The following is a 27,949-nucleotide window of genomic DNA, read 5'->3' on the forward strand; positions in this document are numbered from 1 at the left end:
GGCTTTCTGAATGGCCAGAAACATCTCCATACTTTCGCGAAAGTAAATTCTGGCAGGTCTTGCGTCACTGTCACAATGCCAGCCTGCCATTCTGGAGCGCCATATACAGTGGAGGCCTGTCAGCATTATTAAATCGAAAGGCATCCCATCCTCATTTTCAACACATAAGAACCGGATGCCATACGGGTCTAGTGGAAATTCTTTCTTTAATGTTCGCTGCAATACATCCCAAAAATAAACCCCTTCCCAACAGTGTAAAAATACATGGTCTAGTGTTTCCGGCTTTCTGCAAATTAAACAGTGAGATCCCCAGGGTAAAAACAATTCCTTTCCCTCTAAAAATGTTTTAACCGGTAAGGTCCCGGTGTGCAACTTAAAAAAGAAGGTTTTTGTTCCAGGCGGCACCTGCATTTTTTTAACTCTCTTTAAAACATCTTTGCCTGGGCCTCCACTGTACAAGGCCCTGTACAAGGGCTCGGGGAAAACGACATCGCACAAGGCACGGTACAGTTTCTTTCGTTTCACACTGGCCAGAAAGTCATTTGAAAACCGCGCGGAAAGAAACCTTACACTGGCTACGACTTCCCGGTAAAAACCGGTGACCCTACTATACACCTCAGCAGTTCCGACTATGTACTCTGGAAGTAGATGCCGCAGCCTAACTTGGCATACGGTACGCAAAAAAGGGTCTCTTGTGTCCCTAAAAAACAAAAAACGATTGACCAGCTGTCGCAAAAACAAATGGCCCAATCCCAACCCGCCGTCTTGTACACGTCGGAACAGGTTGGTCCGGCTGCAGCGCTCCCATTCAGACGACCAGATAAAGACGGCGAAAATTCGGTGTAGCTTTTGAATACTTAACCGTGAACAGTGCAACACCTGCATTACATACCAGAGTCTGCTGATAAAGAACAGGTTGCAAACAGTGGCTCTGGCGAAAATCGACAAGGTCGTTCCTTTCCACTTATCAGCTCTCTCCCGTGTCTCTTTGACCTGTCCTGTCCAATAATGTTCACTGTCACGGTAAGCATCGAGCGGAACGCCCAAGCACTTATCTGGCGTTGTTGTCCAAGGCACGCTGGCAAACCGCTCAGGCGTAGATGCCCACCCGCCATGCCACAGCCCAAGGCACTTCGACCAGTTAACCCCGCTGCCTGTAGCTTGGCTGAAATCGCGTACACATTGAACAGCCTCGCTTATGCCTCTCTTGTCAACGGCAAACACGGCAATATCATCAGCGTACGCCAAGAGCTTTACTTCGGCTGCTTGTAAAGTAAATCCGTTAATACTCCTGTTTTTCAGAATCTTTAAACAAAGGGTCTCCACATAAATACAAAATAAAAGAGGGCTGAGGGGACAGCCCTGGCGCACCGAACGCTGCACGCTAATGGGGGCCCCCAGACTCTTGTTAACGATCAATCTCGTCGTGCAGTTCCGGTATGCCAGGGCCACACCCTCGCGGATAACAGAACCAACATTAACATGGTCTAATACTGAAAACAAAAGTTCATGGGCAACACAGTCAAAAGCCTTTTCCAAATCGATCTGTAGAATAGCCACCTGACCATTAGTGTCATCACATGTTTCTAAGACACTGCGCGCAACGTGAATATTTGTGAAAATAGACCGCCCTTTAATGCCGCAGGTTTGATGCGGACCAACTAATAAATGAATCACGGTCTGCAGCCTTCGTGCCAAAACCTTCATGTAAATTTTGTACTCGACGTTAGTGAGTGCTATGGGTCGGTATGCTGTTACCAATCGTAATCTGTCTATGTCGTCCGTCTTGGGAATAAGCACAGTATGGGACGACCCATAGGACGGAGGCAGTGCTTTTACTTTGTAGGCTTCATTAAAGATTACCTGCAAGACTGGGGAAATTACATTTTTAAATTCTTTGTAGAATGCCGCGCTGAACCCGTCCGGTCCAGGCGACTTTCCTGGGTTTAAACTATCTATTGCTTGCTCGACTTCCCCTTGACTTATATCCTGCTCTAATCTGGTTTTAGTTTCATCGTCCAGACGCGGCATCTCGGCTAGAAACGCCTCCTTAAATGTGATAACATCTACCGGATGCGATGCGAAGAGCGTTTGGTAATGCTCGAAAAAGGCTGCTTTGATGTGGTCGGTGTCCGTGTTTGAAAGCCCTCCCCATTCTATTTCGTTGATGTGATTTCTTTCGGCACGGGCTTTTTCTAAACCAAGCGCTCGTTTCGTTGGCGTTTCCCCTGCAGCCATGTCTTCTGCCCTTGCCCTCACCAATGCTCCCCGATAACGTTCTTGTTCTATCAGCTCTAGCTTTTGTTTGGTTTTTCTTATATCCTCTATCCATTTACCAGGCGCTCGGCATTCCTGTTTTATCATCTTCTGAAGCAGTGCCTTTAGCTCCATTTCCTCTTTTTTTGCTTTTTGACGTAAGCAGGTGGCTCTATCTATTGCTTTTAATTTTAAAGTTTCTTTAGTGAGCTCCCACTGCTGCCAAATCCTCATGTTACTACTTGGTTCTATTTTTGCTATTTCTTCCCATACAGTTCGGTTATAAAATTCGTCCTGCAGTAGCTTGTCATTTAACTTCCACATTTCCCACGTAAAACCATTCCCCTTCTTAACGATTCCTATGCAGCACTGAACCAAACAATGATCAGAAAAAGAAACCGGCAGTACTCCATAACTATTGCATTTAGGTAAAATTTCCGCTGATGCATAAATGCGGTCCAGCCGTGCGTGACTTGTGCCCTCGAATCGTGTGTACCTAACAGCACGCGTTCCTTCAAGACACTCTGCTACATCCTCGAGGTTGCAGTTCACAATCATTCGTAACAACACTTCGGTGCTTTTATCACGGAAACCTCGGACGCTTGTCTTGTCGCGCGCACTAAGGACACAGTTGTAGTCGCCCATAACAATCAGGTGTCTGTCCGTGCGAAGCCGTTCTTCGACGCATTCAAAAAACGCGGCTCGGCCATCAACCACATTAGGTGCATACAGACAAACAATACGCCAGTCGATGTTACAGAGCGAAAAATCGATGGACACATATCTACCCGACAGGCACGAATGATGACCGTGTACCTCTATGCCCGGCAACTTCTTAACAAAAAGAATACAGCCAGCCGATGTGCCTACAGCATGGCTAACGACGGCAAAATACCTAGACGTGAAACGTTGCACCATGCTCCCGGTCTCTTCCTCCCCGTCGACTTTGGTCTCCTGCACTGCCAGTATATCGATATCTTGCTCCGTTACAAGTCGGTACAGCTGGCTTTGTTTTCTTTTACCTGCCAGGCCTCTGACATTTAGGGTGGCAACTTTAAACGGAGTTGCAGAAGCCATTTTAACTTACGAAGAAGAGACCGAAAGCATGGTGCTTACCTCCCGCGCCTAGCATGTCGCTAGACGATGCCGTCGCCGCCGGTGTCATCCGGCGCGAGCACGTGCTCCTGGTCAGGCGGCGCCTTCTCGCCGCCACGCTTGTCAGTCGGGACCTTTGGTCGCGGCCGCAGGCTGGGCCGTCGCGCTTGCGGCGTCTTTGCGGGCGGTTCCTCCACGCTGGGCTGTGCTGCCTTCTCCCCGTCGGCCTTGGTCTCGGCGTGCGAACGCTTCGCTGGGGTGGTCACGCCGGTGCTCATGCGGGCGTCGGTCTTCTCGTCGCGGCTCTCGCTGGCCGCCTTCGATTCCACGTCCACTGGTACTGGCGGGTTCGCTCTGTCCTTGGGTGCCTCCAGAGGCGTTAATGAAGGGTCACTAACTGGCGGCCCGCTCTCCTGTGAGACCACGGTGTCGGTGCCGCTACTCGCAACAGCTGGATGAACCGCCACCCCCTCCGTTTTGCCCGTGTCGTCGGCACCGCTCGCTGCTTCCTCTGCTTCGACGACGTCCATCAGTTCTGCGGAGTCGCTCGCTGCTACACGGCCGGTAGCCGACGCGTAGGTACGAACGCAGTCAGCCTCCGAGTGTCCATAGCGTCGGCATTTCGAACACCTGGGCACCTTGCAATCGCGGCGAACGTGCCCCGTGCCGCCGCAACGAAGGCACTGCATCGGCCGCCCGGGAACCACCACGAGAGCCAACTCGCCAGCGACTCGTACCTGGTGAGGCAGGTCGTCCACCTTCACGCCTGGCTTCAGTTTCAGGAGCACGGTCCTCGTGGTGGACCCCTTCTCTTTCATGCCGGCGACGCGCCAACGCTCCCGGGTGACCTCGGTCACGTTGCCGAACGCCGCGAATGCGGTACGGATGTCCTCGTCGGCGACGCCGTGTAGCATCCAGTGGAGGCGCAGCTTTACCTGATGGTCTTCTGGGTCAAAAACGATGCAGCGGCGTCCCTTCACTTCCAGCTCCTTCATGGCGGCCAGTTTCTTTGCGGCGTCAGCGCTGCTGAAGGTCACCGCCCACACATGGTTTATCTGGTACGCCCCCAACGCCACGACGTCGGGGAGCGCACCAACGTTGGCGAGGGCGTCTCTGAAGTCTTCGACCCTGTAGGGCCTCACACGCACGTCCCCGTGCAAAAAAACCGTGTTTAAAACAACACGTCCGGTGGGCAGGGTAGGCAGAACGATCTCGTAATCCTTATCGGCGTCGCTGGCAAACCTGTTTCCGCGGCCGGCAACGGCCGCTATCGCCGCTCCGTGGGAGCCCATGATTCTGCGTCCGTCACGCTCGGTGGCTGGAAGTAGAATGCATGGTATGGCCGATGGCGAGAGACAGTGCTTTCCGAGTCTTTATGTACTGTGTTTGGCCCTCGAGGATGCAAAACTGCGCATGGATACTTCCCTCGCTCGTGGCAACAGCCGCCAAGCGTGCAGTTACCTGCCCTGCGCTTTTCTCAGCCGTTCTGGCGAACCTAAACCACTGCGGCATGCACGGAAAGAGCAGCGGGAGCGAGCCTGTGTTGTTTACACATGGACCGGCAGTGGGTGCGGTGCATGGTGCGGTGGGCGCATATTGTGCGCTTCTGCGCAGTGTTATGCGCACACTGGGCCTCCCAGCTATCTTGGGGCTTTGCTAGAGTTTAATCTGCAGTGTACCCGCCGCGGCAGACGTCAGAATGACAGCCGAGACGCCACGGGTTCGCTTCGAGTTTTGCCACAGTTTCGCGTCCGCACGTACTACACGTTGGACACGTTGCCGATGAGATTGTATTATCGATAACAAAATAACGTCACCTCCTATAGTTGCCTGAGACACTGCGCAACTATGACAGAAAAAAAAAACGTGAAGGGCGAATAAAAATGCAAAAGAAATGCCATCAGCACTCGGTGTTCCCAGGTGGTCTCCCTCCCAAGTACTGACCGAGCCCAATGCTGCTTAGCTTCGGTGATCGGACGAGAACCGGCGTATTCAACATGGTATGGCCGATGGCGAGAGACAGTGCTTTCCGAGTCTTTATGTACTGTGTTTGGCCCTCGAGGATGCAAAACTGCGCATGGATACTTCCCTCGCTCGTGGCAACAGCCGCCAAGCGTGCAGTTACCTGCCCTGCGCTTTTCTCAGCCGTTCTGGCGAACCTAAACCACTGCGGCATGCACGGAAAGAGCAGCGGGAGCGAGCCTGTGTTGTTTACACATGGACCGGCAGTGGGTGCGGTGCATGGTGCGGTGGGCGCATATTGTGCGCTTCTGCGCAGTGTTATGCGCACACTGGGCCTCCCAGCTATCTTGGGGCTTTGCTAGAGTTTAATCTGCAGTGTACCCGCCGCGGCAGACGTCAGAATGACAGCCGAGACGCCACGGGTTCGCTTCGAGTTTTGCCACAGTTTCGCGTCCGCACGTACTACACGTTGGACACGTTGCCGATGAGATTGTATTATCGATAACAAAATAACGTCACCTCCTATAGTTGCCTGAGACACTGCGCAACTATGACAGAAAAAAAAAACGTGAAGGGCGAATAAAAATGCAAAAGAAATGCCATCAGCACTCGGTGTTCCCAGGTGGTCTCCCTCCCAAGTACTGACCGAGCCCAATGCTGCTTAGCTTCGGTGATCGGACGAGAACCGGCGTATTCAACATGGTATGGCCGATGGCGAGAGACAGTGCTTTCCGAGTCTTTATGTACTGTGTTTGGCCCTCGAGGATGCAAAACTGCGCATGGATACTTCCCTCGCTCGTGGCAACAGCCGCCAAGCGTGCAGTTACCTGCCCTGCGCTTTTCTCAGCCGTTCTGGCGAACCTAAACCACTGCGGCATGCACGGAAAGAGCAGCGGGAGCGAGCTTGTGTTGTTTACACATGGACCGGCAGTGGGTGCGGTGCATGGTGCGGTGGGCGCATATTATGCGCTTCTGCGCAGTGTTATGCGCACACTGGGCCTCCCAGCTATCTTGGGGCTTTGCTAGAGTTTAATCTGCAGTGTACCCGCCGCGGCAGACGTCAGAATGACAGCCGAGACGCCACGGGTTCGCTTCGAGTTTTGCCACAGTTTCGCGTCCGCACGTACTACACGTTGGACACGTTGCCGATGAGATTGTATTAGCGTCCGCACGTACTACACGTTGGACACGTTGCCGATGAGATTGTATTATCGATAACAAAATAACGTCACCTCCTATAGTTGCCTGAGACACTGCGCAACTATGACAGAAAAAAAAAAAACGTGAAGGGCGAATAAAAATGCAAAAGAAATGCCATCAGCACTCGGTGTTCCCAGGTGGTCTCCCTCCCAAGTACTGACCGAGCCCAATGCTGCTTAGCTTCGGTGATCGGAAGAGAACTGGCGTATTCAACATGGTATGGCCGATGGCGAGAGACAGTGCTTTCCGAGTCTTTATGTACTGTGTTTGGCCCTCGAGGATGCAAAACTGCGCATGGATACTTCCCTCGCTCGTGGCAACAGCCGCCAAGCGTGCAGTTACCTGCCCTGCGCTTTTCTCAGCCGTTCTGGCGAACCTAAACCACTGCGGCATGCACGGAAAGAGCAGCGGGAGCGAGCCTGTGTTGTTTACACATGGACCGGCAGTGGGTGCGGTGCATGGTGCGGTGGGCGCATATTGTGCGCTTCTGCGCAGTGTTATGCGCACACTGGGCCTCCCAGCTATCTTGGGGCTTTGCTAGAGTTTAATCTGCAGTGTACCCGCCGCGGCAGACGTCAGAATGACAGCCGAGACGCCACGGGTTCGCTTCGAGTTTTGCCACAGTTTCGCGTCCGCACGTACTACACGTTGGACACGTTGCCGATGAGATTGTATTATCGATAACAAAATAACGTCACCTCCTATAGTTGCCTGAGACACTGCGCAACTATGACAGAAAAAAAAAACGTGAAGGGCGAATAAAAATGCAAAAGAAATGCCATCAGCACTCGGTGTTCCCAGGTGGTCTCCCTCCCAAGTACTGACCGAGCCCAATGCTGCTTAGCTTCGGTGATCGGACGAGAACCGGCGTATTCAACATGGTATGGCCGATGGCGAGAGACAGTGCTTTCCGAGTCTTTATGTACTGTGTTTGGCCCTCGAGGATGCAAAACTGCGCATGGATACTTCCCTCGCTCGTGGCAACAGCCGCCAAGCGTGCAGTTACCTGCCCTGCGCTTTTCTCAGCCGTTCTGGCGAACCTAAACCACTGCGGCATGCACGGAAAGAGCAGCGGGAGCGAGCCTGTGTTGTTTACACATGGACCGGCAGTGGGTGCGGTGCATGGTGCGGTGGGCGCATATTGTGCGCTTCTGCGCAGTGTTATGCGCACACTGGGCCTCCCAGCTATCTTGGGGCTTTGCTAGAGTTTAATCTGCAGTGTACCCGCCGCGGCAGACGTCAGAATGACAGCCGAGACGCCACGGGTTCGCTTCGAGTTTTGCCACAGTTTCGCGTCCGCACGTACTACACGTTGGACACGTTGCCGATGAGATTGTATTATCGATAACAAAATAACGTCACCTCCTATAGTTGCCTGAGACACTGCGCAACTATGACAGAAAAAAAAAAAACGTGAAGGGCGAATAAAAATGCAAAAGAAATGCCATCAGCACTCGGTGTTCCCAGGTGGTCTCCCTCCCAAGTACTGACCGAGCCCAATGCTGCTTAGCTTCGGTGATCGGACGAGAACCGGCGTATTCAACATGGTATGGCCGATGGCGAGAGACAGTGCTTTCCGAGTCTTTATGTACTGTGTTTGGCCCTCGAGGATGCAAAACTGCGCATGGATACTTCCCTCGCTCGTGGCAACAGCCGCCAAGCGTGCAGTTACCTGCCCTGCGCTTTTCTCAGCCGTTCTGGCGAACCTAAACCACTGCGGCATGCACGGAAAGAGCAGCGGGAGCGAGCCTGTGTTGTTTACACATGGACCGGCAGTGGGTGCGGTGCATGGTGCGGTGGGCGCATATTGTGCGCTTCTGCGCAGTGTTATGCGCACACTGGGCCTCCCAGCTATCTTGGGGCTTTGCTAGAGTTTAATCTGCAGTGTACCCGCCGCGGCAGACGTCAGAATGACAGCCGAGACGCCACGGGTTCGCTTCGAGTTTTGCCACAGTTTCGCGTCCGCACGTACTACACGTTGGACACGTTGCCGATGAGATTGTATTAGCGTCCGCACGTACTACACGTTGGACACGTTGCCGATGAGATTGTATTATCGATAACAAAATAACGTCACCTCCTATAGTTGCCTGAGACACTGCGCAACTATGACAGAAAAAAAAAAACGTGAAGGGCGAATAAAAATGCAAAAGAAATGCCATCAGCACTCGGTGTTCCCAGGTGGTCTCCCTCCCAAGTACTGACCGAGCCCAATGCTGCTTAGCTTCGGTGATCGGACGAGAACCGGCGTATTCAACATGGTATGGCCGATGGCGAGAGACAGTGCTTTCCGAGTCTTTATGTACTGTGTTTGGCCCTCGAGGATGCAAAACTGCGCATGGATACTTCCCTCGCTCGTGGCAACAGCCGCCAAGCGTGCAGTTACCTGCCCTGCGCTTTTCTCAGCCGTTCTGGCGAACCTAAACCACTGCGGCATGCACGGAAAGAGCAGCGGGAGCGAGCCTGTGTTGTTTACACATGGACCGGCAGTGGGTGCGGTGCATGGTGCGGTGGGCGCATATTGTGCGCTTCTGCGCAGTGTTATGCGCACACTGGGCCTCCCAGCTATCTTGGGGCTTTGCTAGAGTTTAATCTGCAGTGTACCCGCCGCGGCAGACGTCAGAATGACAGCCGAGACGCCACGGGTTCGCTTCGAGTTTTGCCACAGTTTCGCGTCCGCACGTACTACACGTTGGACACGTTGCCGATGAGATTGTATTATCGATAACAAAATAACGTCACCTCCTATAGTTGCCTGAGACACTGCGCAACTATGACAGAAAAAAAAAAAACGTGAAGGGCGAATAAAAATGCAAAAGAAATGCCATCAGCACTCGGTGTTCCCAGGTGGTCTCCCTCCCAAGTACTGACCGAGCCCAATGCTGCTTAGCTTCGGTGATCGGACGAGAACCGGCGTATTCAACATGGTATGGCCGATGGCGAGAGACAGTGCTTTCCGAGTCTTTATGTACTGTGTTTGGCCCTCGAGGATGCAAAACTGCGCATGGATACTTCCCTCGCTCGTGGCAACAGCCGCCAAGCGTGCAGTTACCTGCCCTGCGCTTTTCTCAGCCGTTCTGGCGAACCTAAACCACTGCGGCATGCACGGAAAGAGCAGCGGGAGCGAGCCTGTGTTGTTTACACATGGACCGGCAGTGGGTGCGGTGCATGGTGCGGTGGGCGCATATTGTGCGCTTCTGCGCAGTGTTATGCGCACACTGGGCCTCCCAGCTATCTTGGGGCTTTGCTAGAGTTTAATCTGCAGTGTACCCGCCGCGGCAGACGTCAGAATGACAGCCGAGACGCCACGGGTTCGCTTCGAGTTTTGCCACAGTTTCGCGTCCGCACGTACTACACGTTGGACACGTTGCCGATGAGATTGTATTATCGATAACAAAATAACGTCACCTCCTATAGTTGCCTGAGACACTGCGCAACTATGACAGAAAAAAAAAAAAACGTGAAGGGCGAATAAAAATGCAAAAGAAATGCCATCAGCACTCGGTGTTCCCAGGTGGTCTCCCTCCCAAGTACTGACCGAGCCCAATGCTGCTTAGCTTCGGTGATCGGACGAGAACCGGCGTATTCAACATGGTATGGCCGATGGCGAGAGACAGTGCTTTCCGAGTCTTTATGTACTGTGTTTGGCCCTCGAGGATGCAAAACTGCGCATGGATACTTCCCTCGCTCGTGGCAACAGCCGCCAAGCGTGCAGTTACCTGCCCTGCGCTTTTCTCAGCCGTTCTGGCGAACCTAAACCACTGCGGCATGCACGGAAAGAGCAGCGGGAGCGAGCCTGTGTTGTTTACACATGGACCGGCAGTGGGTGCGGTGCATGGTGCGGTGGGCGCATATTGTGCGCTTCTGCGCAGTGTTATGCGCACACTGGGCCTCCCAGCTATCTTGGGGCTTTGCTAGAGTTTAATCTGCAGTGTACCCGCCGCGGCAGACGTCAGAATGACAGCCGAGACGCCACGGGTTCGCTTCGAGTTTTGCCACAGTTTCGCGTCCGCACGTACTACACGTTGGACACGTTGCCGATGAGATTGTATTAGCGTCCGCACGTACTACACGTTGGACACGTTGCCGATGAGATTGTATTATCGATAACAAAATAACGTCACCTCCTATAGTTGCCTGAGACACTGCGCAACTATGACAGAAAAAAAAAACGTGAAGGGCGAATAAAAATGCAAAAGAAATGCCATCAGCACTCGGTGTTCCCAGGTGGTCTCCCTCCCAAGTACTGACCGAGCCCAATGCTGCTTAGCTTCGGTGATCGGACGAGAACCGGCGTATTCAACATGGTATGGCCGATGGCGAGAGACAGTGCTTTCCGAGTCTTTATGTACTGTGTTTGGCCCTCGAGGATGCAAAACTGCGCATGGATACTTCCCTCGCTCGTGGCAACAGCCGCCAAGCGTGCAGTTACCTGCCCTGCGCTTTTCTCAGCCGTTCTGGCGAACCTAAACCACTGCGGCATGCACGGAAAGAGCAGCGGGAGCGAGCCTGTGTTGTTTACACATGGACCGGCAGAGGGTGCGGTGCATGGTGCGGTGGGCGCATATTGTGCGCTTCTGCGCAGTGTTATGCGCACACTGGGCCTCCCAGCTATCTTGGGGCTTTGCTAGAGTTTAATCTGCAGTGTACCCGCCGCGGCAGACGTCAGAATGACAGCCGAGACGCCACGGGTTCGCTTCGAGTTTTGCCACAGTTTCGCGTCCGCACGTACTACACGTTGGACACGTTGCCGATGAGATTGTATTATCGATAACAAAATAACGTCACCTCCTATAGTTGCCTGAGACACTGCGCAACTATGACAGAAAAAAAAAACGTGAAGGGCGAATAAAAATGCAAAAGAAATGCCATCAGCACTCGGTGTTCCCAGGTGGTCTCCCTCCCAAGTACTGACCGAGCCCAATGCTGCTTAGCTTCGGTGATCGGACGAGAACCGGCGTATTCAACATGGTATGGCCGATGGCGAGAGACAGTGCTTTCCGAGTCTTTATGTACTGTGTTTGGCCCTCGAGGATGCAAAACTGCGCATGGATACTTCCCTCGCTCGTGGCAACAGCCGCCAAGCGTGCAGTTACCTGCCCTGCGCTTTTCTCAGCCGTTCTGGCGAACCTAAACCACTGCGGCATGCACGGAAAGAGCAGCGGGAGCGAGCCTGTGTTGTTTACACATGGACCGGCAGTGGGTGCGGTGCATGGTGCGGTGGGCGCATATTGTGCGCTTCTGCGCAGTGTTATGCGCACACTGGGCCTCCCAGCTATCTTGGGGCTTTGCTAGAGTTTAATCTGCAGTGTACCCGCCGCGGCAGACGTCAGAATGACAGCCGAGACGCCACGGGTTCGCTTCGAGTTTTGCCACAGTTTCGCGTCCGCACGTACTACACGTTGGACACGTTGCCGATGAGATTGTATTATCGATAACAAAATAACGTCACCTCCTATAGTTGCCTGAGACACTGCGCAACTATGACAGAAAAAAAAACGTGAAGGGCGAATAAAAATGCAAAAGAAATGCCATCAGCACTCGGTGTTCCCAGGTGGTCTCCCTCCCAAGTACTGACCGAGCCCAATGCTGCTTAGCTTCGGTGATCGGACGAGAACCGGCGTATTCAACATGGTATGGCCGATGGCGAGAGACAGTGCTTTCCGAGTCTTTATGTACTGTGTTTGGCCCTCGAGGATGCAAAACTGCGCATGGATACTTCCCTCGCTCGTGGCAACAGCCGCCAAGCGTGCAGTTACCTGCCCTGCGCTTTTCTCAGCCGTTCTGGCGAACCTAAACCACTGCGGCATGCACGGAAAGAGCAGCGGGAGCGAGCCTGTGTTGTTTACACATGGACCGGCAGTGGGTGCGGTGCATGGTGCGGTGGGCGCATATTGTGCGCTTCTGCGCAGTGTTATGCGCACACTGGGCCTCCCAGCTATCTTGGGGCTTTGCTAGAGTTTAATCTGCAGTGTACCCGCCGCGGCAGACGTCAGAATGACAGCCGAGACGCCACGGGTTCGCTTCGAGTTTTGCCACAGTTTCGCGTCCGCACGTACTACACGTTGGACACGTTGCCGATGAGATTGTATTATCGATAACAAAATAACGTCACCTCCTATAGTTGCCTGAGACACTGCGCAACTATGACAGAAAAAAAAAACGTGAAGGGCGAATAAAAATGCAAAAGAAATGCCATCAGCACTCGGTGTTCCCAGGTGGTCTCCCTCCCAAGTACTGACCGAGCCCAATGCTGCTTAGCTTCGGTGATCGGACGAGAACCGGCGTATTCAACATGGTATGGCCGATGGCGAGAGACAGTGCTTTCCGAGTCTTTATGTACTGTGTTTGGCCCTCGAGGATGCAAAACTGCGCATGGATACTTCCCTCGCTCGTGGCAACAGCCGCCAAGCGTGCAGTTACCTGCCCTGCGCTTTTCTCAGCCGTTCTGGCGAACCTAAACCACTGCGGCATGCACGGAAAGAGCAGCGGGAGCGAGCCTGTGTTGTTTACACATGGACCGGCAGTGGGTGCGGTGCATGGTGCGGTGGGCGCATATTGTGCGCTTCTGCGCAGTGTTATGCGCACACTGGGCCTCCCAGCTATCTTGGGGCTTTGCTAGAGTTTAATCTGCAGTGTACCCGCCGCGGCAGACGTCAGAATGACAGCCGAGACGCCACGGGTTCGCTTCGAGTTTTGCCACAGTTTCGCGTCCGCACGTACTACACGTTGGACACGTTGCCGATGAGATTGTATTAGCGTCCGCACGTACTACACGTTGGACACGTTGCCGATGAGATTGTATTATCGATAACAAAATAACGTCACCTCCTATAGTTGCCTGAGACACTGCGCAACTATGACAGAAAAAAAAAACGTGAAGGGCGAATAAAAATGCAAAAGAAATGCCATCAGCACTCGGTGTTCCCAGGTGGTCTCCCTCCCAAGTACTGACCGAGCCCAATGCTGCTTAGCTTCGGTGATCGGACGAGAACCGGCGTATTCAACATGGTATGGCCGATGGCGAGAGACAGTGCTTTCCGAGTCTTTATGTACTGTGTTTGGCCCTCGAGGATGCAAAACTGCGCATGGATACTTCCCTCGCTCGTGGCAACAGCCGCCAAGCGTGCAGTTACCTGCCCTGCGCTTTTCTCAGCCGTTCTGGCGAACCTAAACCACTGCGGCATGCACGGAAAGAGCAGCGGGAGCGAGCCTGTGTTGTTTACACATGGACCGGCAGAGGGTGCGGTGCATGGTGCGGTGGGCGCATATTGTGCGCTTCTGCGCAGTGTTATGCGCACACTGGGCCTCCCAGCTATCTTGGGGCTTTGCTAGAGTTTAATCTGCAGTGTACCCGCCGCGGCAGACGTCAGAATGACAGCCGAGACGCCACGGGTTCGCTTCGAGTTTTGCCACAGTTTCGCGTCCGCACGTACTACACGTTGGACACGTTGCCGATGAGATTGTATTATCGATAACAAAATAACGTCACCTCCTATAGTTGCCTGAGACACTGCGCAACTATGACAGAAAAAAAAAACGTGAAGGGCGAATAAAAATGCAAAAGAAATGCCATCAGCACTCGGTGTTCCCAGGTGGTCTCCCTCCCAAGTACTGACCGAGCCCAATGCTGCTTAGCTTCGGTGATCGGACGAGAACCGGCGTATTCAACATGGTATGGCCGATGGCGAGAGAGTGCTTTCCGAGTCTTTATGTACTGTGTTTGGCCCTCGAGGATGCAAAACTGCGCATGGATACTTCCCTCGCTCGTGGCAACAGCCGCCAAGCGTGCAGTTACCTGCCCTGCGCTTTTCTCAGCCGTTCTGGCGAACCTAAACCACTGCGGCATGCACGGAAAGAGCAGCGGGAGCGAGCCTGTGTTGTTTACACATGGACCGGCAGTGGGTGCGGTGCATGGTGCGGTGGGCGCATATTGTGCGCTTCTGCGCAGTGTTATGCGCACACTGGGCCTCCCAGCTATCTTGGGGCTTTGCTAGAGTTTAATCTGCAGTGTACCCGCCGCGGCAGACGTCAGAATGACAGCCGAGACGCCACGGGTTCGCTTCGAGTTTTGCCACAGTTTCGCGTCCGCACGTACTACACGTTGGACACGTTGCCGATGAGATTGTATTATCGATAACAAAATAACGTCACCTCCTATAGTTGCCTGAGACACTGCGCAACTATGACAGAAAAAAAAACGTGAAGGGCGAATAAAAATGCAAAAGAAATGCCATCAGCACTCGGTGTTCCCAGGTGGTCTCCCTCCCAAGTACTGACCGAGCCCAATGCTGCTTAGCTTCGGTGATCGGACGAGAACCGGCGTATTCAACATGGTATGGCCGATGGCGAGAGACAGTGCTTTCCGAGTCTTTATGTACTGTGTTTGGCCCTCGAGGATGCAAAACTGCGCATGGATACTTCCCTCGCTCGTGGCAACAGCCGCCAAGCGTGCAGTTACCTGCCCTGCGCTTTTCTCAGCCGTTCTGGCGAACCTAAACCACTGCGGCATGCACGGAAAGAGCAGCGGGAGCGAGCCTGTGTTGTTTACACATGGACCGGCAGTGGGTGCGGTGCATGGTGCGGTGGGCGCATATTGTGCGCTTCTGCGCAGTGTTATGCGCACACTGGGCCTCCCAGCTATCTTGGGGCTTTGCTAGAGTTTAATCTGCAGTGTACCCGCCGCGGCAGACGTCAGAATGACAGCCGAGACGCCACGGGTTCGCTTCGAGTTTTGCCACAGTTTCGCGTCCGCACGTACTACACGTTGGACACGTTGCCGATGAGATTGTATTATCGATAACAAAATAACGTCACCTCCTATAGTTGCCTGAGACACTGCGCAACTATGACAGAAAAAAAAAACGTGAAGGGCGAATAAAAATGCGAAAGAAATGCCATCAGCACTCGGTGTTCCCAGGTGGTCTCCCTCCCAAGTACTGACCGAGCCCAATGCTGCTTAGCTTCGGTGATCGGACGAGAACCGGCGTATTCAACATGGTATGGCCGATGGCGAGAGACAGTGCTTTCCGAGTCTTTATGTACTGTGTTTGGCCCTCGAGGATGCAAAACTGCGCATGGATACTTCCCTCGCTCGTGGCAACAGCCGCCAAGCGTGCAGTTACCTGCCCTGCGCTTTTCTCAGCCGTTCTGGCGAACCTAAACCACTGCGGCATGCACGGAAAGAGCAGCGGGAGCGAGCCTGTGTTGTTTACACATGGACCGGCAGTGGGTGCGGTGCATGGTGCGGTGGGCGCATATTGTGCGCTTCTGCGCAGTGTTATGCGCACACTGGGCCTCCCAGCTATCTTGGGGCTTTGCTAGAGTTTAATCTGCAGTGTACCCGCCGCGGCAGACGTCAGAATGACAGCCGAGACGCCACGGGTTCGCTTCGAGTTTTGCCACAGTTTCGCGTCCGCACGTACTACACGTTGGACACGTTGCCGATGAGATTGTATTATCGATAACAAAATAACGTCACCTCCTATAGTTGCCTGAGACACTGCGCAACTATGACAGAAAAAAAAAACGTGAAGGGCGAATAAAAATGCAAAAGAAATGCCATCAGCACTCGGTGTTCCCAGGTGGTCTCCCTCCCAAGTACTGACCGAGCCCAATGCTGCTTAGCTTCGGTGATCGGACGAGAACCGGCGTATTCAACATGGTATGGCCGATGGCGAGAGACAGTGCTTTCCGAGTCTTTATGTACTGTGTTTGGCCCTCGAGGATGCAAAACTGCGCATGGATACTTCCCTCGCTCGTGGCAACAGCCGCCAAGCGTGCAGTTACCTGCCCTGCGCTTTTCTCAGCCGTTCTGGCGAACCTAAACCACTGCGGCATGCACGGAAAGAGCAGCGGGAGCGAGCCTGTGTTGTTTACACATGGACCGGCAGTGGGTGCGGTGCATGGTGCGGTGGGCGCATATTGTGCGCTTCTGCGCAGTGTTATGCGCACACTGGGCCTCCCAGCTATCTTGGGGCTTTGCTAGAGTTTAATCTGCAGTGTACCCGCCGCGGCAGACGTCAGAATGACAGCCGAGACGCCACGGGTTCGCTTCGAGTTTTGCCACAGTTTCGCGTCCGCACGTACTACACGTTGGACACGTTGCCGATGAGATTGTATTATCGATAACAAAATAACGTCACCTCCTATAGTTGCCTGAGACACTGCGCAACTATGACAGAAAAAAAAACGTGAAGGGCGAATAAAAATGCAAAAGAAATGCCATCAGCACTCGGTGTTCCCAGGTGGTCTCCCTCCCAAGTACTGACCGAGCCCAATGCTGCTTAGCTTCGGTGATCGGACGAGAACCGGCGTATTCAACATGGTATGGCCGATGGCGAGAGACAGTGCTTTCCGAGTCTTTATGTACTGTGTTTGGCCCTCGAGGATGCAAAACTGCGCATGGATACTTCCCTCGCTCGTGGCAACAGCCGCCAAGCGTGCAGTTACCTGCCCTGCGCTTTTCTCAGCCGTTCTGGCGAACCTAAACCACTGCGGCATGCACGGAAAGAGCAGCGGGAGCGAGCCTGTGTTGTTTACACATGGACCGGCAGTGGGTGCGGTGCATGGTGCGGTGGGCGCATATTGTGCGCTTCTGCGCAGTGTTATGCGCACACTGGGCCTCCCAGCTATCTTGGGGCTTTGCTAGAGTTTAATCTGCAGTGTACCCGCCGCGGCAGACGTCAGAATGACAGCCGAGACGCCACGGGTTCGCTTCGAGTTTTGCCACAGTTTCGCGTCCGCACGTACTACACGTTGGACACGTTGCCGATGAGATTGTATTATCGATAACAAAATAACGTCACCTCCTATAGTTGCCTGAGACACTGCGCAACTATGACAGAAAAAAAAAACGTGAAGGGCGAATAAAAATGCAAAAGAAATGCCATCAGCACTCGGTGTTCCCAGGTGGTCTCCCTCCCAAGTACTGACCGAGCCCAATGCTGCTTAGCTTCGGTGATCGGACGAGAACCGGCGTATTCAACATGGTATGGCCGATGGCGAGAGACAGTGCTTTCCGAGTCTTTATGTACTGTGTTTGGCCCTCGAGGATGCAAAACTGCGCATGGATACTTCCCTCGCTCGTGGCAACAGCCGCCAAGCGTGCAGTTACCTGCCCTGCGCTTTTCTCAGCCGTTCTGGCGAACCTAAACCACTGCGGCATGCACGGAAAGAGCAGCGGGAGCGAGCCTGTGTTGTTTACACATGGACCGGCAGTGGGTGCGGTGCATGGTGCGGTGGGCGCATATTGTGCGCTTCTGCGCAGTGTTATGCGCACACTGGGCCTCCCAGCTATCTTGGGGCTTTGCTAGAGTTTAATCTGCAGTGTACCCGCCGCGGCAGACGTCAGAATGACAGCCGAGACGCCACGGGTTCGCTTCGAGTTTTGCCACAGTTTCGCGTCCGCACGTACTACACGTTGGACACGTTGCCGATGAGATTGTATTATCGATAACAAAATAACGTCACCTCCTATAGTTGCCTGAGACACTGCGCAACTATGACAGAAAAAAAAAAAACGTGAAGGGCGAATAAAAATGCAAAAGAAATGCCATCAGCACTCGGTGTTCCCAGGTGGTCTCCCTCCCAAGTACTGACCGAGCCCAATGCTGCTTAGCTTCGGTGATCGGACGAGAACCGGCGTATTCAACATGGTATGGCCGATGGCGAGAGACAGTGCTTTCCGAGTCTTTATGTACTGTGTTTGGCCCTCGAGGATGCAAAACTGCGCATGGATACTTCCCTCGCTCGTGGCAACAGCCGCCAAGCGTGCAGTTACCTGCCCTGCGCTTTTCTCAGCCGTTCTGGCGAACCTAAACCACTGCGGCATGCACGGAAAGAGCAGCGGGAGCGAGCCTGTGTTGTTTACACATGGACCGGCAGTGGGTGCGGTGCATGGTGCGGTGGGCGCATATTGTGCGCTTCTGCGCAGTGTTATGCGCACACTGGGCCTCCCAGCTATCTTGGGGCTTTGCTAGAGTTTAATCTGCAGTGTACCCGCCGCGGCAGACGTCAGAATGACAGCCGAGACGCCACGGGTTCGCTTCGAGTTTTGCCACAGTTTCGCGTCCGCACGTACTACACGTTGGACACGTTGCCGATGAGATTGTATTATCGATAACAAAATAACGTCACCTCCTATAGTTGCCTGAGACACTGCGCAACTATGACAGAAAAAAAAAAAAACGTGAAGGGCGAATAAAAATGCAAAAGAAATGCCATCAGCACTCGGTGTTCCCAGGTGGTCTCCCTCCCAAGTACTGACCGAGCCCAATGCTGCTTAGCTTCGGTGATCGGACGAGAACCGGCGTATTCAACATGGTATGGCCGATGGCGAGAGACAGTGCTTTCCGAGTCTTTATGTACTGTGTTTGGCCCTCGAGGATGCAAAACTGCGCATGGATACTTCCCTCGCTCGTGGCAACAGCCGCCAAGCGTGCAGTTACCTGCCCTGCGCTTTTCTCAGCCGTTCTGGCGAACCTAAACCACTGCGGCATGCACGGAAAGAGCAGCGGGAGCGAGCTTGTGTTGTTTACACATGGACCGGCAGTGGGTGCGGTGCATGGTGCGGTGGGCGCATATTATGCGCTTCTGCGCAGTGTTATGCGCACACTGGGCCTCCCAGCTATCTTGGGGCTTTGCTAGAGTTTAATCTGCAGTGTACCCGCCGCGGCAGACGTCAGAATGACAGCCGAGACGCCACGGGTTCGCTTCGAGTTTTGCCACAGTTTCGCGTCCGCACGTACTACACGTTGGACACGTTGCCGATGAGATTGTATTAGCGTCCGCACGTACTACACGTTGGACACGTTGCCGATGAGATTGTATTATCGATAACAAAATAACGTCACCTCCTATAGTTGCCTGAGACACTGCGCAACTATGACAGAAAAAAAAAAAAACGTGAAGGGCGAATAAAAATGCAAAAGAAATGCCATCAGCACTCGGTGTTCCCAGGTGGTCTCCCTCCCAAGTACTGACCGAGCCCAATGCTGCTTAGCTTCGGTGATCGGACGAGAACCGGCGTATTCAACATGGTATGGCCGATGGCGAGAGACAGTGCTTTCCGAGTCTTTATGTACTGTGTTTGGCCCTCGAGGATGCAAAACTGCGCATGGATACTTCCCTCGCTCGTGGCAACAGCCGCCAAGCGTGCAGTTACATGCCCTGCGCTTTTCTCAGCCGTTCTGGCGAACCTAAACCACTGCGGCATGCACGGAAAGAGCAGCGGGAGCGAGCCTGTGTTGTTTACACATGGACCGGCAGTGGGTGCGGTGCATGGTGCGGTGGGCGCATATTGTGCGCTTCTGCGCAGTGTTATGCGCACACTGGGCCTCCCAGCTATCTTGGGGCTTTGCTAGAGTTTAATCTGCAGTGTACCCGCCGCGGCAGACGTCAGAATGACAGCCGAGACGCCACGGGTTCGCTTCGAGTTTTGCCACAGTTTCGCGTCCGCACGTACTACACGTTGGACACGTTGCCGATGAGATTGTATTATCGATAACAAAATAACGTCACCTCCTATAGTTGCCTGAGACACTGCGCAACTATGACAGAAAAAAAAAAAACGTGAAGGGCGAATAAAAATGCAAAAGAAATGCCATCAGCACTCGGTGTTCCCAGGTGGTCTCCCTCCCAAGTACTGACCGAGCCCAATGCTGCTTAGCTTCGGTGATCGGACGAGAACCGGCGTATTCAACATGGTATGGCCTTTTTTTTTTTTTTCTTTATTTCCTGGCTTTAGAAAACAACACTGCACGAAAAAGAACAGACAAATCACAAAAGCAATAATACAAGACAATGAACACAATGAAAGTCATACTCAGCCAGCGTCAGGCTGGCTTCGTCACATTAAAACTCCCGCAAGGACAACAAAGGCTCTACCCTTGAGAGCCAGTCGGGAGGTTCCGCAGCCGCTTTTTGTATAGCGACAAACCAGTCCATACACTCTCGGAAATAAATTCGGGCAGGGCGTGCTTCCCTGTCACAGTGATAGCCTGCCATTCTTGAGCGCCATATACAGTGGAGGCCCAGGAGCATAATTAAATCAAATGGAACCCCGTCGTCATTATCAATGCTTAAATATCGAATGCCATGCGAATCTAGGGGGAAATCTTTCTTCATAGTCCGTTGCAAAACATCCCAAAAATAAACCCCTTCCCAACAATGTAAAAAAACATGGTCTACTGTTTCCGGCTGCTTACAGATTCAGGTAACTGCACGCTTGGCGGCTGTTGCCACGAGCGAGGGAAGTATCCATGCGCAGTTTTGCATCCTCGAGGGCCAAACACAGTACATAAAGACTCGGAAAGCACTGTCTCTCGCCATCGGCCATACCATGTTGGATTGTTCAACATGGTATGGCCGATGGCGAGAGACAGTGCTTTCCGAGTCTTTATGTACTGTGTTTGGCCCTCGAGGATGCAAAACTGCGCATGGATACTTCCCTCGCTCGTGGCAACAGCCGCCAAGCGTGCAGTTACCTGCCCTGCGCTTTTCTCAGCCGTTCTGGCGAACCTAAACCACTGCGGCATGCACGGAAAGAGCAGCGGGAGCGAGCCTGTGTTGTTTACACATGGACCGGCAGTGGGTGCGGTGCATGGTGCGGTGGGCGCATATTGTGCGCTTCTGCGCAGTGTTATGCGCACACTGGGCCTCCCAGCTATCTTGGGGCTTTGCTAGAGTTTAATCTGCAGTGTACCCGCCGCGGCAGACGTCAGAATGACAGCCGAGACGCCACGGGTTCGCTTCGAGTTTTGCCACAGTTTCGCGTCCGCACGTACTACACGTTGGACACGTTGCCGATGAGATTGTATTATCGATAACAAAATAACGTCACCTCCTATAGTTGCCTGAGACACTGCGCAACTATGACAGAAAAAAAAAAAACGTGAAGGGCGAATAAAAATGCAAAAGAAATGCCATCAGCACTCGGTGTTCCCAGGTGGTCTCCCTCCCAAGTACTGACCGAGCCCAATGCTGCTTAGCTTCGGTGATCGGACGAGAACCGGCGTATTCAACATGGTATGGCCGATGGCGAGAGACAGTGCTTTCCGAGTCTTTATGTACTGTGTTTGGCCCTCGAGGATGCAAAACTGCGCATGGATACTTCCCTCGCTCGTGGCAACAGCCGCCAAGCGTGCAGTTACCTGCCCTGCGCTTTTCTCAGCCGTTCTGGCGAACCTAAACCACTGCGGCATGCACGGAAAGAGCAGCGGGAGCGAGCCTGTGTTGTTTACACATGGACCGGCAGTGGGTGCGGTGCATGGTGCGGTGGGCGCATATTGTGCGCTTCTGCGCAGTGTTATGCGCACACTGGGCCTCCCAGCTATCTTGGGGCTTTGCTAGAGTTTAATCTGCAGTGTACCCGCCGCGGCAGACGTCAGAATGACAGCCGAGACGCCACGGGTTCGCTTCGAGTTTTGCCACAGTTTCGCGTCCGCACGTACTACACGTTGGACACGTTGCCGATGAGATTGTATTATCGATAACAAAATAACGTCACCTCCTATAGTTGCCTTAGACACTGCGCAACTATGACAGAAAAAAAAAAACGTGAAGGGCGAATAAAAATGCAAAAGAAATGCCATCAGCACTCGGTGTTCCCAGGTGGTCTCCCCCCCAAGTACTGACCGAGCCCAATGCTGCTTAGCTTCGGTGATCGGACGAGAACCGGCGTATTCAACATGGTATGGCCGATGGCGAGAGACAGTGCTTTCCGAGTCTTTATGTACTGTGTTTGGCCCTCGAGGATGCAAAACTGCGCATGGATACTTCCCTCGCTCGTGGCAACAGCCGCCAAGCGTGCAGTTACCTGCCCTGCGCTTTTCTCAGCCGTTCTGGCGAACCTAAACCACTGCGGCATGCACGGAAAGAGCAGCGGGAGCGAGCCTGTGTTGTTTACACATGGACCGGCAGTGGGTGCGGTGCATGGTGCGGTGGGCGCATATTGTGCGCTTCTGCGCAGTGTTATGCGCACACTGGGCCTCCCAGCTATCTTGGGGCTTTGCTAGAGTTTAATCTGCAGTGTACCCGCCGCGGCAGACGTCAGAATGACAGCCGAGACGCCACGGGTTCGCTTCGAGTTTTGCCACAGTTTCGCGTCCGCACGTACTACACGTTGGACACGTTGCCGATGAGATTGTATTATCGATAACAAAATAACGTCACCTCCTATAGTTGCCTGAGACACTGCGCAACTATGACAGAAAAAAAAAAACGTGAAGGGCGAATAAAAATGCAAAAGAAATGCCATCAGCACTCGGTGTTCCCAGGTGGTCTCCCTCCCAAGTACTGACCGAGCCCAATGCTGCTTAGCTTCGGTGATCGGACGAGAACCGGCGTATTCAACATGGTATGGCCGATGGCGAGAGACAGTGCTTTCCGAGTCTTTATGTACTGTGTTTGGCCCTCGAGGATGCAAAACTGCGCATGGATACTTCCCTCGCTCGTGGCAACAGCCGCCAAGCGTGCAGTTACCTGCCCTGCGCTTTTCTCAGCCGTTCTGGCGAACCTAAACCACTGCGGCATGCACGGAAAGAGCAGCGCGAGCCTGTGTTGTTTACACATGGACCGGCAGTGGGTGCGGTGCATGGTGCGGTGGGCGCATATTGTGCGCTTCTGCGCAGTGTTATGCGCACACTGGGCCTCCCAGCTATCTTGGGGCTTTGCTAGAGTTTAATCTGCAGTGTACCCGCCGCGGCAGACGTCAGAATGACAGCCGAGACGCCACGGGTTCGCTTCGAGTTTTGCCACAGTTTCGCGTCCGCACGTACTACACGTTGGACACGTTGCCGATGAGATTGTATTAGCGTCCGCACGTACTACACGTTGGACACGTTGCCGATGAGATTGTATTATCGATAACAAAATAACGTCACCTCCTATAGTTGCCTGAGACACTGCGCAACTATGACAGAAAAAAAAAAACGTGAAGGGCGAATAAAAATGCAAAAGAAATGCCATCAGCACTCGGTGTTCCCAGGTGGTCTCCCTCCCAAGTACTGACCGAGCCCAATGCTGCTTAGCTTCGGTGATCGGACGAGAACCGGCGTATTCAACATGGTATGGCCGATGGCGAGAGACAGTGCTTTCCGAGTCTTTATGTACTGTGTTTGGCCCTCGAGGATGCAAAACTGCGCATGGATACTTCCCTCGCTCGTGGCAACAGCCGCCAAGCGTGCAGTTACCTGCCCTGCGCTTTTCTCAGCCGTTCTGGCGAACCTAAACCACTGCGGCATGCACGGAAAGAGCAGCGGGAGCGAGCCTGTGTTGTTTACACATGGACCGGCAGTGGGTGCGGTGCATGGTGCGGTGGGCGCATATTGTGCGCTTCTGCGCAGTGTTATGCGCACACTGGGCCTCCCAGCTATCTTGGGGCTTTGCTAGAGTTTAATCTGCAGTGTACCCGCCGCGGCAGACGTCAGAATGACAGCCGAGACGCCACGGGTTCGCTTCGAGTTTTGCCACAGTTTCGCGTCCGCACGTACTACACGTTGGACACGTTGCCGATGAGATTGTATTATCGATAACAAAATAACGTCACCTCCTATAGTTGCCTGAGACACTGCGCAACTATGACAGAAAAAAAAAAACGTGAAGGGCGAATAAAAATGCAAAAGAAATGCCATCAGCACTCGGTGTTCCCAGGTGGTCTCCCTCCCAAGTACTGACCGAGCCCAATGCTGCTTAGCTTCGGTGATCGGACGAGAACCGGCGTATTCAACATGGTATGGCCGATGGCGAGAGACAGTGCTTTCCGAGTCTTTATGTACTGTGTTTGGCCCTCGAGGATGCAAAACTGCGCATGGATACTTCCCTCGCTCGTGGCAACAGCCGCCAAGCGTGCAGTTACCTGCCCTGCGCTTTTCTCAGCCGTTCTGGCGAACCTAAACCACTGCGGCATGCACGGAAAGAGCAGCGGGAGCGAGCCTGTGTTGTTTACACATGGACCGGCAGTGGGTGCGGTGCATGGTGCGGTGGGCGCATATTGTGCGCTTCTGCGCAGTGTTATGCGCACACTGGGCCTCCCAGCTATCTTGGGGCTTTGCTAGAGTTTAATCTGCAGTGTACCCGCCGCGGCAGACGTCAGAATGACAGCCGAGACGCCACGGGTTCGCTTCGAGTTTTGCCACAGTTTCGCGTCCGCACGTACTACACGTTGGACACGTTGCCGATGAGATTGTATTATCGATAACAAAATAACGTCACCTCCTATAGTTGCCTGAGACACTGCGCAACTATGACAGAAAAAAAAAAACGTGAAGGGCGAATAAAAATGCAAAAGAAATGCCATCAGCACTCGGTGTTCCCAGGTGGTCTCCCTCCCAAGTACTGACCGAGCCCAATGCTGCTTAGCTTCGGTGATCGGACGAGAACCGGCGTATTCAACATGGTATGGCCGATGGCGAGAGACAGTGCTTTCCGAGTCTTTATGTACTGTGTTTGGCCCTCGAGGATGCAAAACTGCGCATGGATACTTCCCTCGCTCGTGGCAACAGCCGCCAAGCGTGCAGTTACCTGCCCTGCGCTTTTCTCAGCCGTTCTGGCGAACCTAAACCACTGCGGCATGCACGGAAAGAGCAGCGGGAGCGAGCCTGTGTTGTTTACACATGGACCGGCAGTGGGTGCGGTGCATGGTGCGGTGGGCGCATATTGTGCGCTTCTGCGCAGTGTTATGCGCACACTGGGCCTCCCAGCTATCTTGGGGCTTTGCTAGAGTTTAATCTGCAGTGTACCCGCCGCGGCAGACGTCAGAATGACAGCCGAGACGCCACGGGTTCGCTTCGAGTTTTGCCACAGTTTCGCGTCCGCACGTACTACACGTTGGACACGTTGCCGATGAGATTGTATTATCGATAACAAAATAACGTCACCTCCTATAGTTGCCTGAGACACTGCGCAACTATGACAGAAAAAAAAAACGTGAAGGGCGAATAAAAATGCAAAAGAAATGCCATCAGCACTCGGTGTTCCCAGGTGGTCTCCCTCCCAAGTACTGACCGAGCCCAATGCTGCTTAGCTTCGGTGATCGGACGAGAACCGGCGTATTCAACATGGTATGGCCGATGGCGAGAGACAGTGCTTTCCGAGTCTTTATGTACTGTGTTTGGCCCTCGAGGATGCAAAACTGCGCATGGATACTTCCCTCGCTCGTGGCAACAGCCGCCAAGCGTGCAGTTACCTGCCCTGCGCTTTTCTCAGCCGTTCTGGCGAACCTAAACCACTGCGGCATGCACGGAAAGAGCAGCGGGAGCGAGCCTGTGTTGTTTACACATGGACCGGCAGTGGGTGCGGTGCATGGTGCGGTGGGCGCATATTGTGCGCTTCTGCGCAGTGTTATGCGCACACTGGGCCTCCCAGCTATCTTGGGGCTTTGCTAGAGTTTAATCTGCAGTGTACCCGCCGCGGCAGACGTCAGAATGACAGCCGAGACGCCACGGGTTCGCTTCGAGTTTTGCCACAGTTTCGCGTCCGCACGTACTACACGTTGGACACGTTGCCGATGAGATTGTATTATCGATAACAAAATAACGTCACCTCCTATAGTTGCCTGAGACACTGCGCAACTATGACAGAAAAAAAAAAAACGTGAAGGGCGAATAAAAATGCAAAAGAAATGCCATCAGCACTCGGTGTTCCCAGGTGGTCTCCCTCCCAAGTACTGACCGAGCCCAATGCTGCTTAGCTTCGGTGATCGGACGAGAACCGGCGTATTCAACATGGTATGGCCGATGGCGAGAGACAGTGCTTTCCGAGTCTTTATGTACTGTGTTTGGCCCTCGAGGATGCAAAACTGCGCATGGATACTTCCCTCGCTCGTGGCAACAGCCGCCAAGCGTGCAGTTACCTGCCCTGCGCTTTTCTCAGCCGTTCTGGCGAACCTAAACCACTGCGGCATGCACGGAAAGAGCAGCGGGAGCGAGCCTGTGTTGTTTACACATGGACCGGCAGTGGGTGCGGTGCATGGTGCGGTGGGCGCATATTGTGCGCTTCTGCGCAGTGTTATGCGCACACTGGGCCTCCCAGCTATCTTGGGGCTTTGCTAGAGTTTAATCTGCAGTGTACCCGCCGCGGCAGACGTCAGAATGACAGCCGAGACGCCACGGGTTCGCTTCGAGTTTTGCCACAGTTTCGCGTCCGCACGTACTACACGTTGGACACGTTGCCGATGAGATTGTATTATCGATAACAAAATAACGTCACCTCCTATAGTTGCCTGAGACACTGCGCAACTATGACAGAAAAAAAAAACGTGAAGGGCGAATAAAAATGCAAAAGAAATGCCATCAGCACTCGGTGTTCCCAGGTGGTCTCCCTCCCAAGTACTGACCGAGCCCAATGCTGCTTAGCTTCGGTGATCGGACGAGAACCGGCGTATTCAACATGGTATGGCCTTTTTTTTTTTTTCTTTATTTCCTGGCTTTAGAAAACAACACTGCACGAAAAAGAACAGACAAATCACAAAAGCAATAATACAAGACAATGAACACAATGAAAGTCATACTCAGCCAGCGTCAGGCTGGCTTCGTCACATTAAAACTCCCGCAAGGACAACAAAGGCTCTACCCTTGAGAGCCAGTCGGGAGGTTCCGCAGCCGCTTTTTGTATAGCGACAAACCAGTCCATACACTCTCGGAAATAAATTCGGGCAGGGCGTGCTTCCCTGTCACAGTGATAGCCTGCCATTCTTGAGCGCCATATACAGTGGAGGCCCAGGAGCATAATTAAATCAAATGGAACCCCGTCGTCATTATCAATGCTTAAATATCGAATGCCATGCGAATCTAGGGGGAAATCTTTCTTCATAGTCCGTTGCAAAACATCCCAAAAATAAACCCCTTCCCAACAATGTAAAAAAACATGGTCTACTGTTTCCGGCTGCTTACAGATTCAGGTAACTGCACGCTTGGCGGCTGTTGCCACGAGCGAGGGAAGTATCCATGCGCAGTTTTGCATCCTCGAGGGCCAAACACAGTACATAAAGACTCGGAAAGCACTGTCTCTCGCCATCGGCCATACCATGTTGGATTGTTCAACATGGTATGGCCGATGGCGAGAGACAGTGCTTTCCGAGTCTTTATGTACTGTGTTTGGCCCTCGAGGATGCAAAACTGCGCATGGATACTTCCCTCGCTCGTGGCAACAGCCGCCAAGCGTGCAGTTACCTGCCCTGCGCTTTTCTCAGCCGTTCTGGCGAACCTAAACCACTGCGGCATGCACGGAAAGAGCAGCGGGAGCGAGCCTGTGTTGTTTACACATGGACCGGCAGTGGGTGCGGTGCATGGTGCGGTGGGCGCATATTGTGCGCTTCTGCGCAGTGTTATGCGCACACTGGGCCTCCCAGTTATCTTGGGGCTTTGCTAGAGTTTAATCTGCAGTGTACCCGCCGCGGCAGACGTCAGAATGACAGCCGAGACGCCACGGGTTCGCT

The 27,949-nt window shown here is 53.4% G+C and overlaps 29 non-coding genes and 3 pseudogenes across 29 annotated transcripts; all 32 read right to left on the bottom strand.

The window, feature by feature from the left end:
* Positions 1 to 5,246: 5,246 nt before the first annotated feature.
* On the bottom strand, positions 5,247 to 5,365 carry LOC149368383 (5S ribosomal RNA). Its single transcript, XR_016287932.1, has one exon. It is a non-coding gene; the product is annotated as a 5S ribosomal RNA (ribosomal RNA).
* A 545-nt stretch (positions 5,366 to 5,910) lies between these two features.
* On the bottom strand, positions 5,911 to 6,029 carry LOC149368384 (5S ribosomal RNA). Its single transcript, XR_016287933.1, has one exon. It is a non-coding gene; the product is annotated as a 5S ribosomal RNA (ribosomal RNA).
* A 596-nt stretch (positions 6,030 to 6,625) lies between these two features.
* LOC149368385 (5S ribosomal RNA) lies at positions 6,626 to 6,744 on the bottom strand (annotated as a pseudogene).
* A 545-nt stretch (positions 6,745 to 7,289) lies between these two features.
* Positions 7,290 to 7,408, bottom strand: LOC149368386 (5S ribosomal RNA). The gene has a single exon (XR_016287934.1). It is a non-coding gene; the product is annotated as a 5S ribosomal RNA (ribosomal RNA).
* A 547-nt stretch (positions 7,409 to 7,955) lies between these two features.
* On the bottom strand, positions 7,956 to 8,074 carry LOC149368387 (5S ribosomal RNA). The gene has a single exon (XR_016287935.1). It is a non-coding gene; the product is annotated as a 5S ribosomal RNA (ribosomal RNA).
* Positions 8,075 to 8,669: 595 nt separating this feature from the next.
* LOC149368388 (5S ribosomal RNA) lies at positions 8,670 to 8,788 on the bottom strand. Its single transcript, XR_016287936.1, has one exon. It is a non-coding gene; the product is annotated as a 5S ribosomal RNA (ribosomal RNA).
* A 547-nt stretch (positions 8,789 to 9,335) lies between these two features.
* On the bottom strand, positions 9,336 to 9,454 carry LOC149368389 (5S ribosomal RNA). Its single transcript, XR_016287937.1, has one exon. It is a non-coding gene; the product is annotated as a 5S ribosomal RNA (ribosomal RNA).
* Positions 9,455 to 10,002: 548 nt separating this feature from the next.
* On the bottom strand, positions 10,003 to 10,121 carry LOC149368390 (5S ribosomal RNA). The gene has a single exon (XR_016287938.1). It is a non-coding gene; the product is annotated as a 5S ribosomal RNA (ribosomal RNA).
* Positions 10,122 to 10,715: 594 nt separating this feature from the next.
* Positions 10,716 to 10,834, bottom strand: LOC149368391 (5S ribosomal RNA). The gene has a single exon (XR_016287939.1). It is a non-coding gene; the product is annotated as a 5S ribosomal RNA (ribosomal RNA).
* Positions 10,835 to 11,379: 545 nt separating this feature from the next.
* Positions 11,380 to 11,498, bottom strand: LOC149368392 (5S ribosomal RNA). Its single transcript, XR_016287940.1, has one exon. It is a non-coding gene; the product is annotated as a 5S ribosomal RNA (ribosomal RNA).
* A 544-nt stretch (positions 11,499 to 12,042) lies between these two features.
* LOC149368393 (5S ribosomal RNA) lies at positions 12,043 to 12,161 on the bottom strand. Its single transcript, XR_016287941.1, has one exon. It is a non-coding gene; the product is annotated as a 5S ribosomal RNA (ribosomal RNA).
* Positions 12,162 to 12,706: 545 nt separating this feature from the next.
* On the bottom strand, positions 12,707 to 12,825 carry LOC149368394 (5S ribosomal RNA). The gene has a single exon (XR_016287943.1). It is a non-coding gene; the product is annotated as a 5S ribosomal RNA (ribosomal RNA).
* Positions 12,826 to 13,419: 594 nt separating this feature from the next.
* LOC149368395 (5S ribosomal RNA) lies at positions 13,420 to 13,538 on the bottom strand. Its single transcript, XR_016287944.1, has one exon. It is a non-coding gene; the product is annotated as a 5S ribosomal RNA (ribosomal RNA).
* Positions 13,539 to 14,083: 545 nt separating this feature from the next.
* On the bottom strand, positions 14,084 to 14,202 carry LOC149368396 (5S ribosomal RNA). Its single transcript, XR_016287945.1, has one exon. It is a non-coding gene; the product is annotated as a 5S ribosomal RNA (ribosomal RNA).
* A 542-nt stretch (positions 14,203 to 14,744) lies between these two features.
* LOC149368397 (5S ribosomal RNA) lies at positions 14,745 to 14,863 on the bottom strand. Its single transcript, XR_016287946.1, has one exon. It is a non-coding gene; the product is annotated as a 5S ribosomal RNA (ribosomal RNA).
* A 545-nt stretch (positions 14,864 to 15,408) lies between these two features.
* Positions 15,409 to 15,527, bottom strand: LOC149368398 (5S ribosomal RNA). The gene has a single exon (XR_016287947.1). It is a non-coding gene; the product is annotated as a 5S ribosomal RNA (ribosomal RNA).
* Positions 15,528 to 16,072: 545 nt separating this feature from the next.
* Positions 16,073 to 16,191, bottom strand: LOC149368399 (5S ribosomal RNA). The gene has a single exon (XR_016287948.1). It is a non-coding gene; the product is annotated as a 5S ribosomal RNA (ribosomal RNA).
* Positions 16,192 to 16,735: 544 nt separating this feature from the next.
* On the bottom strand, positions 16,736 to 16,854 carry LOC149368400 (5S ribosomal RNA). Its single transcript, XR_016287949.1, has one exon. It is a non-coding gene; the product is annotated as a 5S ribosomal RNA (ribosomal RNA).
* A 545-nt stretch (positions 16,855 to 17,399) lies between these two features.
* LOC149368401 (5S ribosomal RNA) lies at positions 17,400 to 17,518 on the bottom strand. The gene has a single exon (XR_016287950.1). It is a non-coding gene; the product is annotated as a 5S ribosomal RNA (ribosomal RNA).
* Positions 17,519 to 18,065: 547 nt separating this feature from the next.
* On the bottom strand, positions 18,066 to 18,184 carry LOC149368402 (5S ribosomal RNA). Its single transcript, XR_016287951.1, has one exon. It is a non-coding gene; the product is annotated as a 5S ribosomal RNA (ribosomal RNA).
* Positions 18,185 to 18,732: 548 nt separating this feature from the next.
* Positions 18,733 to 18,851, bottom strand: LOC149368403 (5S ribosomal RNA). Its single transcript, XR_016287952.1, has one exon. It is a non-coding gene; the product is annotated as a 5S ribosomal RNA (ribosomal RNA).
* A 597-nt stretch (positions 18,852 to 19,448) lies between these two features.
* On the bottom strand, positions 19,449 to 19,567 carry LOC149368404 (5S ribosomal RNA). The gene has a single exon (XR_016287954.1). It is a non-coding gene; the product is annotated as a 5S ribosomal RNA (ribosomal RNA).
* A 554-nt stretch (positions 19,568 to 20,121) lies between these two features.
* LOC149368405 (5S ribosomal RNA) lies at positions 20,122 to 20,227 on the bottom strand (annotated as a pseudogene).
* Positions 20,228 to 21,435: 1,208 nt separating this feature from the next.
* LOC149368406 (5S ribosomal RNA) lies at positions 21,436 to 21,554 on the bottom strand. Its single transcript, XR_016287955.1, has one exon. It is a non-coding gene; the product is annotated as a 5S ribosomal RNA (ribosomal RNA).
* Positions 21,555 to 22,100: 546 nt separating this feature from the next.
* LOC149368407 (5S ribosomal RNA) lies at positions 22,101 to 22,219 on the bottom strand. Its single transcript, XR_016287631.1, has one exon. It is a non-coding gene; the product is annotated as a 5S ribosomal RNA (ribosomal RNA).
* A 546-nt stretch (positions 22,220 to 22,765) lies between these two features.
* Positions 22,766 to 22,884, bottom strand: LOC149368408 (5S ribosomal RNA). The gene has a single exon (XR_016287956.1). It is a non-coding gene; the product is annotated as a 5S ribosomal RNA (ribosomal RNA).
* Positions 22,885 to 23,475: 591 nt separating this feature from the next.
* LOC149368409 (5S ribosomal RNA) lies at positions 23,476 to 23,594 on the bottom strand. Its single transcript, XR_016287957.1, has one exon. It is a non-coding gene; the product is annotated as a 5S ribosomal RNA (ribosomal RNA).
* Positions 23,595 to 24,140: 546 nt separating this feature from the next.
* On the bottom strand, positions 24,141 to 24,259 carry LOC149368410 (5S ribosomal RNA). Its single transcript, XR_016287958.1, has one exon. It is a non-coding gene; the product is annotated as a 5S ribosomal RNA (ribosomal RNA).
* A 546-nt stretch (positions 24,260 to 24,805) lies between these two features.
* LOC149368411 (5S ribosomal RNA) lies at positions 24,806 to 24,924 on the bottom strand. The gene has a single exon (XR_016287959.1). It is a non-coding gene; the product is annotated as a 5S ribosomal RNA (ribosomal RNA).
* A 545-nt stretch (positions 24,925 to 25,469) lies between these two features.
* Positions 25,470 to 25,588, bottom strand: LOC149368412 (5S ribosomal RNA). Its single transcript, XR_016287960.1, has one exon. It is a non-coding gene; the product is annotated as a 5S ribosomal RNA (ribosomal RNA).
* A 547-nt stretch (positions 25,589 to 26,135) lies between these two features.
* On the bottom strand, positions 26,136 to 26,254 carry LOC149368413 (5S ribosomal RNA). The gene has a single exon (XR_016287961.1). It is a non-coding gene; the product is annotated as a 5S ribosomal RNA (ribosomal RNA).
* A 552-nt stretch (positions 26,255 to 26,806) lies between these two features.
* Positions 26,807 to 26,912, bottom strand: LOC149368414 (5S ribosomal RNA; annotated as a pseudogene).
* Between the last annotated feature and the right edge of the window lie 1,037 nt (positions 26,913 to 27,949).

The sequence above is a fragment of the Amblyomma mixtum genome, chromosome 1 (genome assembly GCF_055824585.1).
Source record: "Amblyomma mixtum isolate Tamu chromosome 1, ASM5582458v1, whole genome shotgun sequence".
In the NCBI taxonomy this organism is placed as follows: domain Eukaryota; kingdom Metazoa; phylum Arthropoda; class Arachnida; order Ixodida; family Ixodidae; genus Amblyomma; species Amblyomma mixtum.